At 44.9% G+C, this 15,188-nt stretch overlaps 1 protein-coding gene across 1 annotated transcript in view; it reads right to left on the bottom strand.

Moving 5' to 3' along the window:
• Nucleotides 1–15,102, bottom strand: part of LOC135571813 (transmembrane protein 198-B-like) — a 23,191-nt gene extending 8,089 nt beyond the window's left edge. The window contains exon 1 of the mRNA XM_065018791.1: nt 14,138–15,102. The gene's annotated coding sequence lies outside the window, so the exon portion shown is untranslated. The remainder of the gene's footprint in view (nt 1–14,137) is intronic.
• Between the last annotated feature and the right edge of the window lie 86 nt (nt 15,103–15,188).

The following is a 15,188-nucleotide window of genomic DNA, read 5'->3' as shown; positions in this document are numbered from 1 at the left end:
TACCTCGCTATCACTCACCCTCACCTAAACCTCACCCCTCTCTCTCCTCCCCTTTCTCTCTCTCTCTCCTCAACATTCTCTCTCCCATGGCAGGTTTCATTATTTCTCTCCCAGAAGGTGTGGCTCTGACAGCTATGGGGTTACTGCAAACAGGTTCCACACCATTTAACATCATAGAGGTGAAGGTGCTGCTTGGGTAGACAGTATTAGCATGTCAGCATTTACCAAGGCCTCTGCATATGCATCAACCAGAAAGCCAGGTGTGTGTGTTGTGTGTGTGCACGTTTGTTCCTCTATGTGGCTCAGTGCCAGTGTCAGGCCTGATCAATGGCCCAGCATGAAGCTATGTGTCTGAAGTGATGCATCATCCACCTGAAGGCAGAGTAAACACATTGATGTGAATATACTGAAGCTGCAATAGGTCTCTGTGGGATACCGGGTCTCGTGAAACATCATGGATCCCTGGCTGACTCTACAGTGTCAACTTGGATTTATGAAACCCTCCCTGAGGTATGGATTAAAAATAGAATTGGGTTGGAGGCCTTCTCTTTTGCACTACGCCAACATGTACTGCGCTAAAACGGGATCGGACAGAACTCTACGTATGCAGTAGGCGTGTAGACGGACATGATTAGCTATTGCGTTATTACATTAAGAAACATGTCTAGTTAGGGTCGCTAGTTTAGATGGAAGTGGACAAAGAGAATAGGATCTCGCTGTCTCCTTCTGACGCTGACTAAATCCTTCCAACTCCATAAGTCACATCTAGCTGCTCTCCTCTCATCCAGACATGTTATAATAATAATCATCTTCCCGTGCGGATTACACCATCTCTGCTGAACACCCGAGAGCGGGATGGAGCGCCACTAAGCTGTTCTAGCAGCAGATCCAGGGTTAGAATAGAGAGTTTCTATGTTCACAAGAGATCCTCTGTTAAAAAAACACAGTTCAGTTGAAAACAGCTTAGCATTCTTCCACAGTAACACATTCCCACTTCCTGTCTATTGTCATGACGACAGGAGGATGTTTGGATTCCCGAGCATGTCCTTGTCCAAGTTGCTTGTCTGACCAATGGGATAGCTGCCTAAACCACCATAGCAACAGTCAGAGAGCCAATCAGTGCCAGTCTGGCTGCTCCTCTGTTGGTTAAGTATCTCTCCGTCCTCTCCTGTCTACTTGTTCACAGCCTTTCAGCTCTCTCCGTTTGACAAGTCCCCCCTCGTGTCAGATGTAAAACAATGACTCAAGATACAGAACGCAACACATAGTGGCCTTGCTGGATTCTTTTGCCTCACACTCATCCAGTTGTGACAAAAGACTAGAGTGCGTGTGACAATGTGAGCCCGAATCACACGGGGGAGATGTCCGTCAACGTCGCGAGAGTAGCGAGCGTCCATTCACATACACCGCGTAGCGTATGCTAGCTCTCGAACGTGGGGATAGTTGTAGCTCGTTTATAAAAGAACTAGATAAGTCTCGTTCTCTCCACATAACAATATTCTCTCTTGAAATCCAAGTTCCCCAAGTTATCCAGCCGTAGCCTGCCTAAGCTATATGCCAAGCTATGGTCGAAAATCGACAGGTAGGCTGCAATTGTTTCACTGATATTGATAAACCTTAGCTTTCAGCCCGATACATTTTTAACGACATATTTAGTCTACTTAGCACAGGGACGATCATAACAATTCCTCTTTCATAATTTTTCTACAAACGACCCTTTCCATCTTTAGACCACATTTGATTCATTCGAAACCAAGGCTCATGGACTTTTGCTTGAACTTTATTAATCAAATCGGCTGCAAGTCGATGCCAAAACTAGAGGCTGGTGTGAAAGTGTGGAATAGTGTTAGATCCTAAATTTAGTCCCAGCCATTTAAACTCCATATGGAGTGTCTATACACTGGTGATTACCTGGACAGGGTGGAAACTGCAAACACACTCATTGAATGGCTTTCCACATCATATCTTTTTTTAGAACAGAATCAATCTAGTAACTGGCGTTTTTCATAGTCAGGTCACAGGTTCAGGGCAAACTCAGGACCTAAGAATATCATATGATAGAGGGCAATGTGGTGTGGATAAAACCATGGTATTTATATACTGTAGGTGCTGTGAAGTGTAGCAGCCTATCCTGTGAGATGGGTGGAGTCTGTCCACTGCCCAGCAGCATCATGTTCTAGTCTAGCAGACATCCAGCTGGCCTGTGTGTGTGGTGTGTGTACTGTCGATGACTTCCCCTCAGCCAGTGGGGCAAGCAGAGCAGACAGCTGTACTTGCGGACATCATCTCATCTGACAGATGCTCAAATCTACTCAGCCATATGTTAACAGACAGCATTAATATAGCTGCTGTGAACCCCTCTTATGTGGTGTCTGCTGGTGTGGACAAATGAGAGACTTCCCTGAATGGACTGTGGGCTTTACAGGTCAACCTTGTCATAGGAAAATGACATAAGCATATGTGGAAAAAAGGCACGTTGACAACATTATACTGTACCTGCCTCCCACTTCTACTCACGAATGTTCAAAAAGCACAATATGAATACATTTTGATTCCACTATTATATATAACACACACACCTCTCCTTCTGGTCAAACCTGCTCCCTCTCTCTCAATTCAGTTCAATTCAATGGGCTTTATTGGCATGGAAAGTCAGTATAAGGGTTTGTGCTCAGGCTATAATCACCTCTAGACTGAGGGTTTGTGCTCCCTCTCTCTCTACTCATTCCAGGCTTTTAATTTATTTTTACTATTTTCTACATTGTAGAATAATAGTGAAGACACCAAAACTATGAAATAACACACGTGGAATAATGTAGTAACCAAAAAAGTGTTAAACAAATCAAAACACATTTTAGATTCTAGCCACCCTTTGCCTTGATGACAGCTTTGCACACTCTTGGCATTCTCTCAACCAGCTTCGTGAGGTAGTCACCTGGAATTTATTTAAATTAACAGGTATGCCTTTTTTGAAAGTTCATTTGTGGAATTTATTTCCTTCTTAATGTGTTTGAGCCAATAAGTTGTGTTGTGACAAAGTAGGGGTGGTCTACAGAAGATAGGTATTCCGACGCAAAAAACAGATATACAGTCACAAAAACCATCAAGCGCTGCGATGACACCGGCTCTCATGAGGACCGCCACAGGGAAGGAAGACCCAGTGATACCGCTGATGCAGAGGATACGTTCATTAGAGTTACTGGCCGGAGAAGTTGCAGCCCAAATAAATTCTTCAAGGTTCAAGTAACAGACACATCTCAACATCAACTGTTCAGAGGAGACAGCATGAATTACACCTTCATGGTCAAATTGCTGTAAAGGACACCACTACTAAAGGACACCAATAAGAAGAAGAGACTTGCTTGGGCAAAGAAACATGAGCAATGGACAATAGACCAGTGGAAATCTGTCCAAATGTAGATTTTTGGTTCCAACCACCGTGTTTTTGTGAGTCGCAGAGTAGGTGAATGGATGATCTCCGCATGTGTAGTTCCCACCGTGAAGCATGGAGGAGGAGGTGTCATGGTGCTTTGCTGGTGACACTGTCCGTGATTCATTTGGACTTCAATGCACACTTAACCAGCATAGACACAGCATTCTGCAGCGATACACCATCCCATCTGGTTTGTGCTTAGTGGGACTATCATTTGTTTTTCAACAGCACAATGACCAGGCTGTGTAAGGGCTATTTGACCAAGAAGGAGAGTGATGGAGTGCTGTATCAAATGACCTGGCCTCCACAATCACCCGACCTCAACCCAATGAGATAGTTTGGGATGAGTTGGACCACAGAGTGAAGGAAAAGCAGCCAACAAGTGCTCAGCATATGTGGGAACTCCTTCAAGATCGTTGGAAAAGCATTCCAGGTGAAGCTGGTTGACAGAATGCCAAGAGTGTACAAAGTTGTCATCAAGGCAAAGGGTGGCTACTTTGAACAATCTAAAAATATATTTATTTGTTTAACACTTTTTTAGTTACTACATGATCCCATATGTGTTATTTCATAGTTTTGATGTCCTCACTATTTTTCTGCAATGTAGAAAATAGTAAAAATAAAGAAAAACCCTGGAATGAGTAAGTGTCCAAACTTTTGACTGGTACTGTATATATATATATATATAAATATGTATGTGTGTGTGTCTGTACAGAGGGATGACAGTGAAAGGGGTGGTATCTCTCAGTATAATAGCCCTGCCATTTCGGATTGATTCTAGTGGGGTGGGGAAGAGAGGGCAAAGAGAGGGGCTAGGAGGGACAGGAAGCCATGGCTTTAGTCAGCCCCAGATCATCTTGCTGAGTGCCTCAGCTCTTAGCAACATGGAGATGAATATGTTTGACTGTATGTGCGTGTGTCTGCAATGCTCATAAGCCTCATTCACGAACAGGACCAATCTCTATAGTACTCTCAGAGAGTTGCTCTTAGCTGCTTCTACACCTGCATTGCTTGCTGTTTGGTGTTTTAGGCTGGGTTTCTGTACATCGGCTGATGTAAAAAGGGGCTTTATAAATACATTTGATTGATTGACTGATGTGTGGCACCACAGTGTAGTGACTGACTGTATGTTTAGGATGGAAATGTCAGTGCTTCTGTATAAATGTCATCAAAGCCTTCAAAGAGGGCTGACTAACAATGGCGGTGAGAATTCTAACAAAGTCTTCCGTCAGTCATTTAGATACAACAATGATCAGTACTGAATGGTGTATGTGGGTGACTGTATTTCTGAGTCTGTGCCACAGTCGTCGTGACTGACGCCTAGCCAAAGCGTGTACCAAATAAGTAGCCCAGTGAATGACTGGAGATACGCTGACACACACACAGTCCGGATCCCCCTCCACCACACACTGCCCACTCAAGCCTCCTCCTCTTCCTGCAAAGCTGTTGTCGTGCTACAGCCTGGCAGTGCAGTCTGGAGGTGATGTGCTGACTGGTGACTAGCCACAACCCACCATACAGGAACTGGACTCGCTCCAGTCTCCCCACACACAACCAGCAGGACATCGACTGCATCCCAAATGGCACTCTATTCCCAATATACTGCACTTCTTTTGACCTGAACCCAGTGCACTAAATAGAGAATAGAGTGCCATTTAGTACGCAGACATAATATAATACTCATCCTCCTACGGCTCCACAGACACCTTTTGGTATATGTTTAAGAACAGTATGTACCTTGGTGTGTGTGAGTGGCTGCCTCCATTACTCCATTAGCAGATTGCACTAACCCATTTAGTCATCTCAGTGTTCTTGTCAATACAAACGTGTCACTACAGATGACAGTCTCTCTCTTTCTCACAATTACACAGTGTCGTGAGAAGAACACCAGTGGACATGTCACCGTGTATGATCCTCCCACTGTGGTGAGTGGGCAACAGCAATAGCTGTGACACGTGTGATACCCAGCACAGGCTTGGCTTCTAATGCCAACCACATTTCACTTTTTATTTAAACTAGGCGAGTCAGTAAAGAACACATTGTTATTTACAATGATGGCCTAACCCCCCGGCCAAACCCGGACGACGCTGGGCCAATTGTGCGCAGCCCTGTGGGACTCCCAATCACAGCCGGATGTGACACAGTCTGGATTCGAACCGGGTGGCTTTTGCACTGAGATGCATTAGGGAGCCATATAGCATAACTCTCATATGTACGACCCCGCATACACTCTATGTCCCTTTGTAGCATTTCCCAAGAACATGGGGTGAGAGCAGGAAGTGAATTTACATGAATGAGACCTGAGACTACACAGAAGAAAGAAAACAAAGGGTGAATAAGAGTGAAAAAGGAGAACAAGAAAAAGAAAGAAAAAAAGATAGAAGGCCAGATCTAACCAATGGGCTCCCCATTCCCCAGTGTATGCTTACATAACCACTTCTTAATGCATTACTCACTGTGTTACTGCTGCTGTGGGCTTTAGTCTGTCGCTGCTACTAAATGTCTTCATAGACTTCATCAGATGTTTTCCCACTGTGTTACTGCTGCTGTGGGCTTTAGTCTGTCGCTGCTACTAAATGTCTTTTATAGACTTCATCAGATGTTTTCCCACTGTATTACTGCTGCTGTGGGCTTTAGTCTGTCGCTGCTACTAAATGTCTTCATAGACTTCATCAGATGTTTTCCCACTGTGTTACTGCTGCTGTGGGCTTTAGTCTGTCGCTGCTACTAAATGTCTTTTATAGACTTCATCAGATGTTTTCCCACTGTATTACTGCTGCTGTGGGCTTTAGTCTGTCGCTGCTACTAAATGTCTTCATAGACTTCATCAGATGTTTTCCCACTGTGTTACTGCTGCTGTGGGCTTTAGTCTGTCGCTGCTACTAAATGTCTTTTATAGACTTCATCAGATGTTTTCCCACTGTATTACTGCTGCTGTGGGCTTTAGTCTGTCGCTGCTACTAAATGTCTTCATAGACTTCATCAGATGTTTTCCACTGTGTTACTGCTGCTGTGGGCTTTAGTCTGTCGCTGCTACTAAATGTCTTTTATAGACTTCATCAGATGTTTTCCCACTGTGTTACTGCTGCTGTGGGATCTGGTCTGTCGCTGCTACTAAATGTCTTCATAGACTTCATCAGATGTTTTCCCACTGTGTTACTGCTGCTGTGGGCTTTAGTCTGTCGCTGCTACTAAATGTCTTCATAGACTTCATCAGATGTTTTCCCACTGTGTTACTGCTGCTGTGGGCTTTAGTCTGTCGCTGCTACTAAATGTCTTTTATAGACTTCATCAGATGTTTTCCCACTGTATTACTGCTGCTGTGGGCTTTAGTCTGTCGCTGCTACTAAATGTCTTCATAGACTTCATCAGATGTTTTCCCACTGTGTTACTGCTGCTGTGGGCTTTAGTCTGTCGCTGCTACTAAATGTCTTTTATAGACTTCATCAGATGTTTTCCCACTGTGTTACTGCTGCTGTGGGATCTGGTCTGTCGCTGCTACTAAATGTCTTCATAGACTTCATCAGATGTTTTCCCACTGTGTTACTGCTGCTGTGGGATCTGGTCTGTCGCTGCTACTAAATGTCTTTTATAGACTTCATCAGATGTTTTCCCACTGTGTTACTGCTGCTGTGGGCTTTAGTCTGTCGCTGCTACTAAATGTCTTTTATAGACTTCATCAGATGTTTTCCCACTGTGTTACTGCTGCTGTGGGATCTGGTCTGTCGCTGCTACTAAATGTCTTCATAGACTTCATCAGATGTTTTCCCACTGTGTTACTGCTGCTGTGGGCTTTAGTCTGTCGCTGCTACTAAATGTCTTTTATAGACTTCATCAGATGTTTTCCCACTGTATTACTGCTGCTGTGGGCTTTAGTCTGTCGCTGCTACTAAATGTCTTTTATAGACTTCATCAGATGTTTTCCCACTGTGTTACTGCTGCTGTGGGATCTGGTCTGTCGCTGCTACTAAATGTCTTTTATAGACTTCATCAGATGTTTTCCCACTGTGTTACTGCTGCTGTGGGATCTGGTCTGTCACTGCTACTAAATGTCTTTTATAGACTTCATCAGATGTTTTCCCACTGTGTTACTGCTGCTGTGGGATCTGGTCTGTCGCTGCTACTAAATGTCTTTTATAGACTTCATCAGATGTTTTCCCACTGTGTTACTGCTGCTGTGGGCTTTAGTCTGTCGCTGCTACTAAATGTCTTTTATAGACTTCATCAGATGTTTTCCCACTGTATTACTGCTGCTGTGGGCTTTAGTCTGTCGCTGCTACTAAATGTCTTTTATAGACTTCATCAGATGTTTTCCCACTGTGTTACTGCTGCTGTGGGCTTTAGTCTGTCGCTGCTACTAAATGTATTTTATAGACTTCATCAGATGTTTTCCCACTGTGTTACTGCTGCTGTGGGATCTGGTCTGTCGCTGCTACTAAATGTCTTTTATAGACTTCATCAGATGTTTTCCCACTGTGTTACTGCTGCTGTGGGATCTGGTCTGTCACTGCTACTAAATGTCTTTTATAGACTTCATCAGATGTTTTCCCACTGTGTTACTGCTGCTGTGGGCTTTAGTCTGTCGCTGCTACTAAATGTCTTTTATAGACTTCATCAGATGTTTTCCCACTGTATTACTGCTGCTGTGGGTTTTAGTCTGTCGCTGCTACTAAATGTCTTTTATAGACTTCATCAGATTTTTTCCCACTGTGTTACTGCTGCTGTGGGCTTTAGTCTGTCGCTGCTACTAAATGTCTTTTATAGACTTCATCAGATGTTTTCCCACTGTGTTACTGCTGCTGTGGGATCTGGTCTGTCGCTGCTACTAAATGTCTTTTATAGACTTCATCAGATTTTTTCCCACTGTGTTACTGCTGCTGTGGGATCTGGTCTGTCGCTGCTACTAAATGTCTTCATAGGGTCGCCCAGATGTTCTCGCACTGTTTTGGAGCTAGGAGGACAATTAGTGTGCTTTTCAAAAAATACAATGAAGCAAGCGCACATTTTCTTCAGGAAATATACACTTTCACGTTCTATTTCTTCCATCGGGTGTAACTATATTTGTGTGCCAACTATATCTTTTGCCAACTCCTTATGGAATTGTTATGCCAAACATGTTTGGCATAACAATGACACCAAAGGAGTTGGCAAGAGCAGAAACAGATCTGGGACCAACAGATTTAGATCGCACACTTCCTATCAGAGACACTTTCCGACAAAGAGCTACAACTTGTGGAATTAGACACAAGGGTTTAGCGGCGATAACAGTGACAGTTATCAATCAATATAGCTGTTCAATTCAACCCTGAACCTCTAAAGCCGCCCGCACATGTCGATCAATATCCATCACTGATGTCTGACTGACTGTGGTCGCTGTGGAAACGCGACAGGCTGTGCCGCCGTGGTAACTGGGACAGCTGTGGTGGCAAGAAAGATCATTGGTGTGTATGTCAACACCATAGAGAGGGCACGGTGAGAGACAGTATCTCATGTGTTTCCCCCACACACAGTCCCGTAGGAGCCAGGCTGCTGTGTCGGGGCACCATAGGGACAATGAGAAACACTTGAGGGGGCAGTAGATAGTGATTCAACTAAAATGTCAAATTCTACCAGAGAAAGGAGACATGGTGTTAGACTTGGCCACTTCAGGCTCGTTGTTGGCCTATTTATTTGTCCTCCGGCTCTGGTTTTGATACTAGGCCCAGGCAGAGCTTCTCCGTGGAGGCCCAGGCAGAGTGGTGTGGACCTGGGTTAGACGAGGATGTCTGGCCTTGGGATCACCTGGTTAGTCGGTGGCCCAAAAGGTGGCACATAATGGGCAAAATACACTGCTCAAAAAAATAAAGGGAACACTTAAACAACACACTGTAACTCCAAGTCAATCACACTTCTGTGAAATCAAACTGTCCACTTAGGAAGCAACACTGATTGACAATAAATTGCACATGCTGTTGTGCAAATGGAATAGACAACAGGTGGGAATTATAGGCAATTAGCAAGACACCACCAATAAAGGAGTGGTTCTGCAGGTGATAACCACAGACCACTTCTCAGTTCCAATGCTTCCTGGCTGATGTTTTGGTCACTTTTGAATGCTGGCGGTGCTTTCACTCTAGTGGTAGCATGAGACGGAGTCTACAACCCACACAAGTGGCTCAGGTAGTGCAGCTCATCCAGGATGATACATCAATGCGAGCTGTGGCAAGAAGGTTTGCTGTATCTGTCAGCGTAGTGTCCAGAGCATGGAGGCGCTACCAGGAGACAGGCCAGTACATCAGGAGACGTGGAGGAGGCCGTAGGAGGGCAACAACCCAGCAGCAGGACCGCTACCTCCGCGTTTTTGCAAGGAGGAGCAGGAGGAGCACTGCCAGAGCCCTGCAAAATGACCTCCAGCAGGCCACAAATGTGCATGTGTCTGCTCAAACGGTCAGAAACAGACTCCATGAGGGTGGTATGAGGGCCCGAAGTCCACAGGTGGGGGTTGTGCTTACAGCCCAACACCGTGCAGGACGTTTGGCATTTGCCAGAGAACACCAAGTTTGGCAAATTCGCCACTGGCGCCCTGTGCTCTTCACAGATGAAATCAGGTTCACACTGAGCACATGTGACATACGTGACAGTCTGGAGACGCCGTGGAGAACGTTCTGCTGCCTGCAACATCCTCCAGCATGACCGGTTTGGCGGTGGGTCAGTCATGGTGTGGGGTGGCATTTCTTTGGGGGGCCGCACAGCCCTCCATGTGCTCGCCAGAGGTAGCCTGACTGCCATTAGGTACCGAGATGAGATCCTCAGACCCCTTGTGAGACCATATGCTGGTGTGGTTGGCCCTGGGTTCCTCCTAATGCAAGACAATGCTAGACCTCATGTGGCTGGAGTGCGTCAGCAGTTCCTGCAAGAGGAAGGCAGTGATGCTATGGACTGGCCCGCCCGTTCCCCAGACCTGAATCCAATTGAGCACATCTGGGACATCATGTCTCGCTCCATCCACCAACGCCACGTTGCACCACAGACTGTCCAGGAGTTGGCGGATGCTTTAGTCCAGGTCTGGGAGGAGATCCCTCAGGAGACCATCCGCCACCTCATTAGGAGCATGCACAGGCGTTGTAGGGAGGTCATACAGGCAAGTGGAGGCCACACACACTACTGAACCTCATTTTGACTTGTTTTAATTAAGGACATTACATCAAAGTTGGATCAGCCTGTAGTGTGGTTTTCCACTTTAATTTTGAGTGTGACTCCAAATCCAGACCTCCATGGGTTGATCAATTTGATTTCCATTGATAATTTGTGTGATTTTGTTGTCAAGCACATTCAACTATGTAAAGAAAAAAGTATTTAATAAGAATATTTCATTCATTCAGATCTAGGATGTGTTATTTTAGTGTTCCCTTTATTTTTTTGAGCAGTGTATATAGGATCCTACTTCAGTAAATCCTGCCTGGTATAGCAGATAATGGCATAGTGACAGCAACTGTCACGTAAACCCAACTGGCTCTCATCAATGGGTCAGCTAGCCCATCAGACTGGATGGACTAGAAATCTCTTCATTCTGCCCATAAAAGGGGGTGGTGGTGGTGGTGGGGTGGATCCGGGGGCAGATAGAGAGAGCGATGGGTTTATCTATGAGAGCTTTGTGTGTCAGAGGACATGGCCATGAATGATACCAATTGTTTCCCCCAGCAGACTGCGGAGGCTGCAGCTCCTACACTCTCTCTGGAATGGAGTTTCCTTTGGAGTCGTTAATGAACTGAACAGACCACTTAACGCATCTCTCAAAGAGACCCAGGCAGTCTGGTGGGAATCTAAGCGAGTTGAGTTCCTTCTGTGTGTGGACCTAGAGGTGACTTGCAGTGGTTTTATTATTCACATAGAAAAGAGTCTCTCGCTCTACTGACTCTTCTAATTGAATCGACTCACCTGTATCTGTTCACGAGACCAAATGATTAAGGTCCAGAAACCAGGGCTAGACCTTAGGCAGTTGTAAAACTAAATCCAGCATATTACTGTTTGTGCTCTTCATACTTATGATTCGGGTTAGTCCCAGTCTGTGTCAGTCTGATCTGGTGTGTGTGTGTGTGTGTGTGTGTTCTGAACGTAGACAGATAATGTGATCGGGACCTGCTATCTGTATCTGTAGCCAGGGGGGAAGGACAGCAGAGGACCGGATGAATGCTATTACAATTCCACCTCATTCACAGCCCTCGTGCATACACGCTACACCTCTCCTCAATTCACCTCCCTTTCCCTTATTCGCTCTCTCCATCTCGGTCTGTATCCCACCACCTTTTATATTGCGTCTTCGGCCATCACTCCTTCGTACGTGTGCATCCCATCCCCCCCATCTCTTATCACGTCTCTACGTTCTCTCTGTTCTTCTTCCTCCATGTCCCTCGCCTCGAGTGTGAGCGCTGTTATTAGTCTTTACCTCGCGTCGTCATTGTTACATAACTGGGACAGTTGACCAACAAAGCCTCCCGTCCCCACACAGTCTTCAAGACGCTCCTGCAGTGTAGGCCCCTCGGTGTTCACGACACTTCCCCCTCACCGAACCCCTACGCCACTCTCTCCCTGTGCACCCCGAGGAAGGAGTTCCATAAGATCCCAAAAACATCCCACCCTTGATCATTCAGGAACGGTATCTCGCGGCATGATGATTCAGCTCGCCACATCCTCATCCCTCTATACTCTCAAACGTGTGTTTCCTCTCCTCGTCTCTTCTGTTCGCAATGGTTTGAAATGCATGACTGGATGATTTGTTCCTCGAATTCAGAGGCGATGATGGGAAGGGAATGAGAGGAAGTCGTGCACTTAAATTACTGGCAGCCTGACACTTAGCCATCATTCGACCACACACAGGAGGCAATAAAGGTATCTCTCTCTCTCTCCGAATTAAGTCATTTCATTTAACGCAACAATCAAAAATAAATATCTCAGCAGCTCATCAGGACATGGGATTAGAGCATCATAGCTACGCTCATCTCCATAATTAAAACAAATTCCTTAATAAATCTGTGTACAAAAAGGTCACTCACAGAAATAGAGGTTTTCAGAATGTAAAACAAAACACCTGTCTGATAAGCAATACGACATTCCTGTTTGTGTGCATGTCGAGGAAAGACTTTTGATTTTCAAGTTCCTTAATTCAGGCTGCACACTCATATGACCCTGACCTCTAAACTAACACTGTCAAATAACAACACAGCAACGACCTCTGTCGTGAATCAATCAATCGTCTTCATGAACTCCCTCATCAATGGAGCTATCGTGAAATTCAATCAACGCAGTGATTAATTCATGGAATAAATCCCATGCAATTAGACTTGTTTTTGCTGTCAAAAGAACAATGCTTCCATTGGTCGATATGACAACACATGACAGTTAGGATGCCAATAAAAGGTCACGATGAGGACAGACGGACAGCGCTAATTAGATGGTCACTCAGCCACAGTGTTTTGTTCCTATGTAGGTCTATTGACATTGACTGGTGCTGCCTGACCTGTTCTGAGAAGGGGTTGGAATTTCCAATTGGATCAGTGTCAGGGCAGGTTTGTTTTCAGGGCACGGCTGTTCCACTGCTGCCATGGAAATCAATGGGCAAACGTGCCGCTCAATCTCCTCCACTGACAAACACGTGTACTCACGCACACACACACACCTTACCATGTGTTATCATAGCCTGCGATTTCTCTGGAAGACAGATGTTCACACTAGGAGACAGAATCTACACGAAACATGAGAAATATGGAGAGAGATAGAAAGAGAGAGCGAGATCAGAAAGAGAGAGCGAGATCGGCTAAGAAAGAGCGAGATATATGAAACGAGAGAGACACAGACGCCAGATTGTTGTCAACAAGGCTCAAGATGCTGTCTGTTTGTTTTTCCTCTAGGATCATTCAAACCAGTGTGCACCACCAACTGGCTAAGGAAAACCTCACGACGTGAAGGCTGTGGGGCTGACAGATTGACTCCCTCACTAGAATAATAACACACAGACAGACATACAGTGATATCCTGTCTGTTAGGCGACAGAGCAGGTAGTATTATCTTCAATGTGTTTACCCTGTGACTCAATGACAACTGGACGCTTTCCTTTCCACAACACACCAGTGAGAACTAAAGACTTTGTTTCCCTGAGCTAATAGCCTAGGCGTTTAGCTCAGTGGGCTATTCCACAGCATTGAGGTGCGCAAACGACCTGGGCTGAAACCCAGTCAGTCACTCACACCAGCAGAGGCTAAGCCTACCTATCTATTTAGACTGGATGTATGGCGGTGGTATTTCCCTGGTTTGCGCTTTATAATAGATTATGCTAGGTTGACTTCCCAAAGCGTCTACACCACATTTGTATTGTAATGTAACGGACAATGACCCCGTGATAGAAGCACCATTGACTGGAATGGAATCTTTGCACACTTGTGCTTTGTGGACAACATGGACAATGCAGGAATTAAATGATGATGGAATTGATGCTATAGTGCCGTCGGACTTGTAGAGGTCTGACCTAATTAATTAGACGTAAACAACCATTCCGTAGGATCAAATACTGCAACATCTTTCATTTGAAATTAGCGACCGAAACAATTGCCATTGAGTAGCTAGTCCAGTGGGAAATGGTTCGGCCTGGGATGCCCGCGGCATGGAATGTCCACTCGAATGGTTCCTATGATGAACAAATAAAGAGGCGACCCGTCTGCGGCAACTCACCATCGAAAAGCCTCAGCATCCTACGAAGCACTGCCCCAACCATTCTGTCCGCATCTTGTCCAAAAACGACTCCTTCGGCGTCCCTCATTTTGATACTCACTCCCTGTGAATATGATAGACAAGTCAAAGCCCACAAGGGCGCGACCGATGATCCTTGCTTCTCCAGTTAATCCAACGTATCCAGGCACACAAGACAACTGTAGCCTAATTAAAAAATATACAGTGACTAGTCTACATTTATACAACATATACTATACTTGTATAGCATCATCTTAGAGATGTACCCTACATCTTCGTCCAATCCACATTCGAGGCTTTGCAGAGTGCCGACAAGAATAATAATGATCTACCAGAGGGTACGGAGGAGACATATCGCATCAATAGGCTCATGCCGGGGCATACCATTCTGGGGCATACCATTCTAGGGAAAAGTGCAGGGCTGGATGGATGAGGATAAGAGGGAGGAAGCGCTCGAGGGCAAAATATGAAGGACAGTGGGCCCGACCCATGTGAGATGTTCTGAATACACTTTTTTTGTTGAACTATTCTAAACATCAACTAAATACATCCAGTGTTCGGAGTTGCCTTTACGTAGCTGTGGTCCATATAGGCTACTTAATAAATATGTCTAGGTTGGCTATGGGCCTATAATATAGCCCACATGTGAGATGTAAAATGTAGGCCTAATCATCCATAAAACTGCCGACAGTATTGGTGCCTATGTGGCCTGTACTGTAAAAAATGTTTTGCTTCAACAAGTTACAAGTAAATGAGTTATGTTCTAAATAAATAAATTAAAAAACTAAATTGGTTGAAACCAAATATATGATTCAACGCCAAATGTTATGTTATATTATTAACAAACCTATATTTCAAGTTGCAACCTACTGTATTTAACACAACTTACTTTCCCCCTTTAGTTAAACCTAATAAATAACTTCAATACAAACTAATATTTAACGTAAATAAAAACCCATCTTTTAATCTGTGTATGGACCACAGAGTTTCCAGCACTTGTTAAATGCTAATATAGGACATAGGAAAACAATGT

The sequence above is a fragment of the Oncorhynchus nerka genome, linkage group LG5, assembly GCF_034236695.1.
Source record: "Oncorhynchus nerka isolate Pitt River linkage group LG5, Oner_Uvic_2.0, whole genome shotgun sequence".
NCBI lineage: Eukaryota > Metazoa > Chordata > Actinopteri > Salmoniformes > Salmonidae > Oncorhynchus > Oncorhynchus nerka.
The sequence above is the reverse complement of the archived record's forward strand: the minus strand, read 5'-3'. Positions and strand labels throughout refer to the sequence as shown.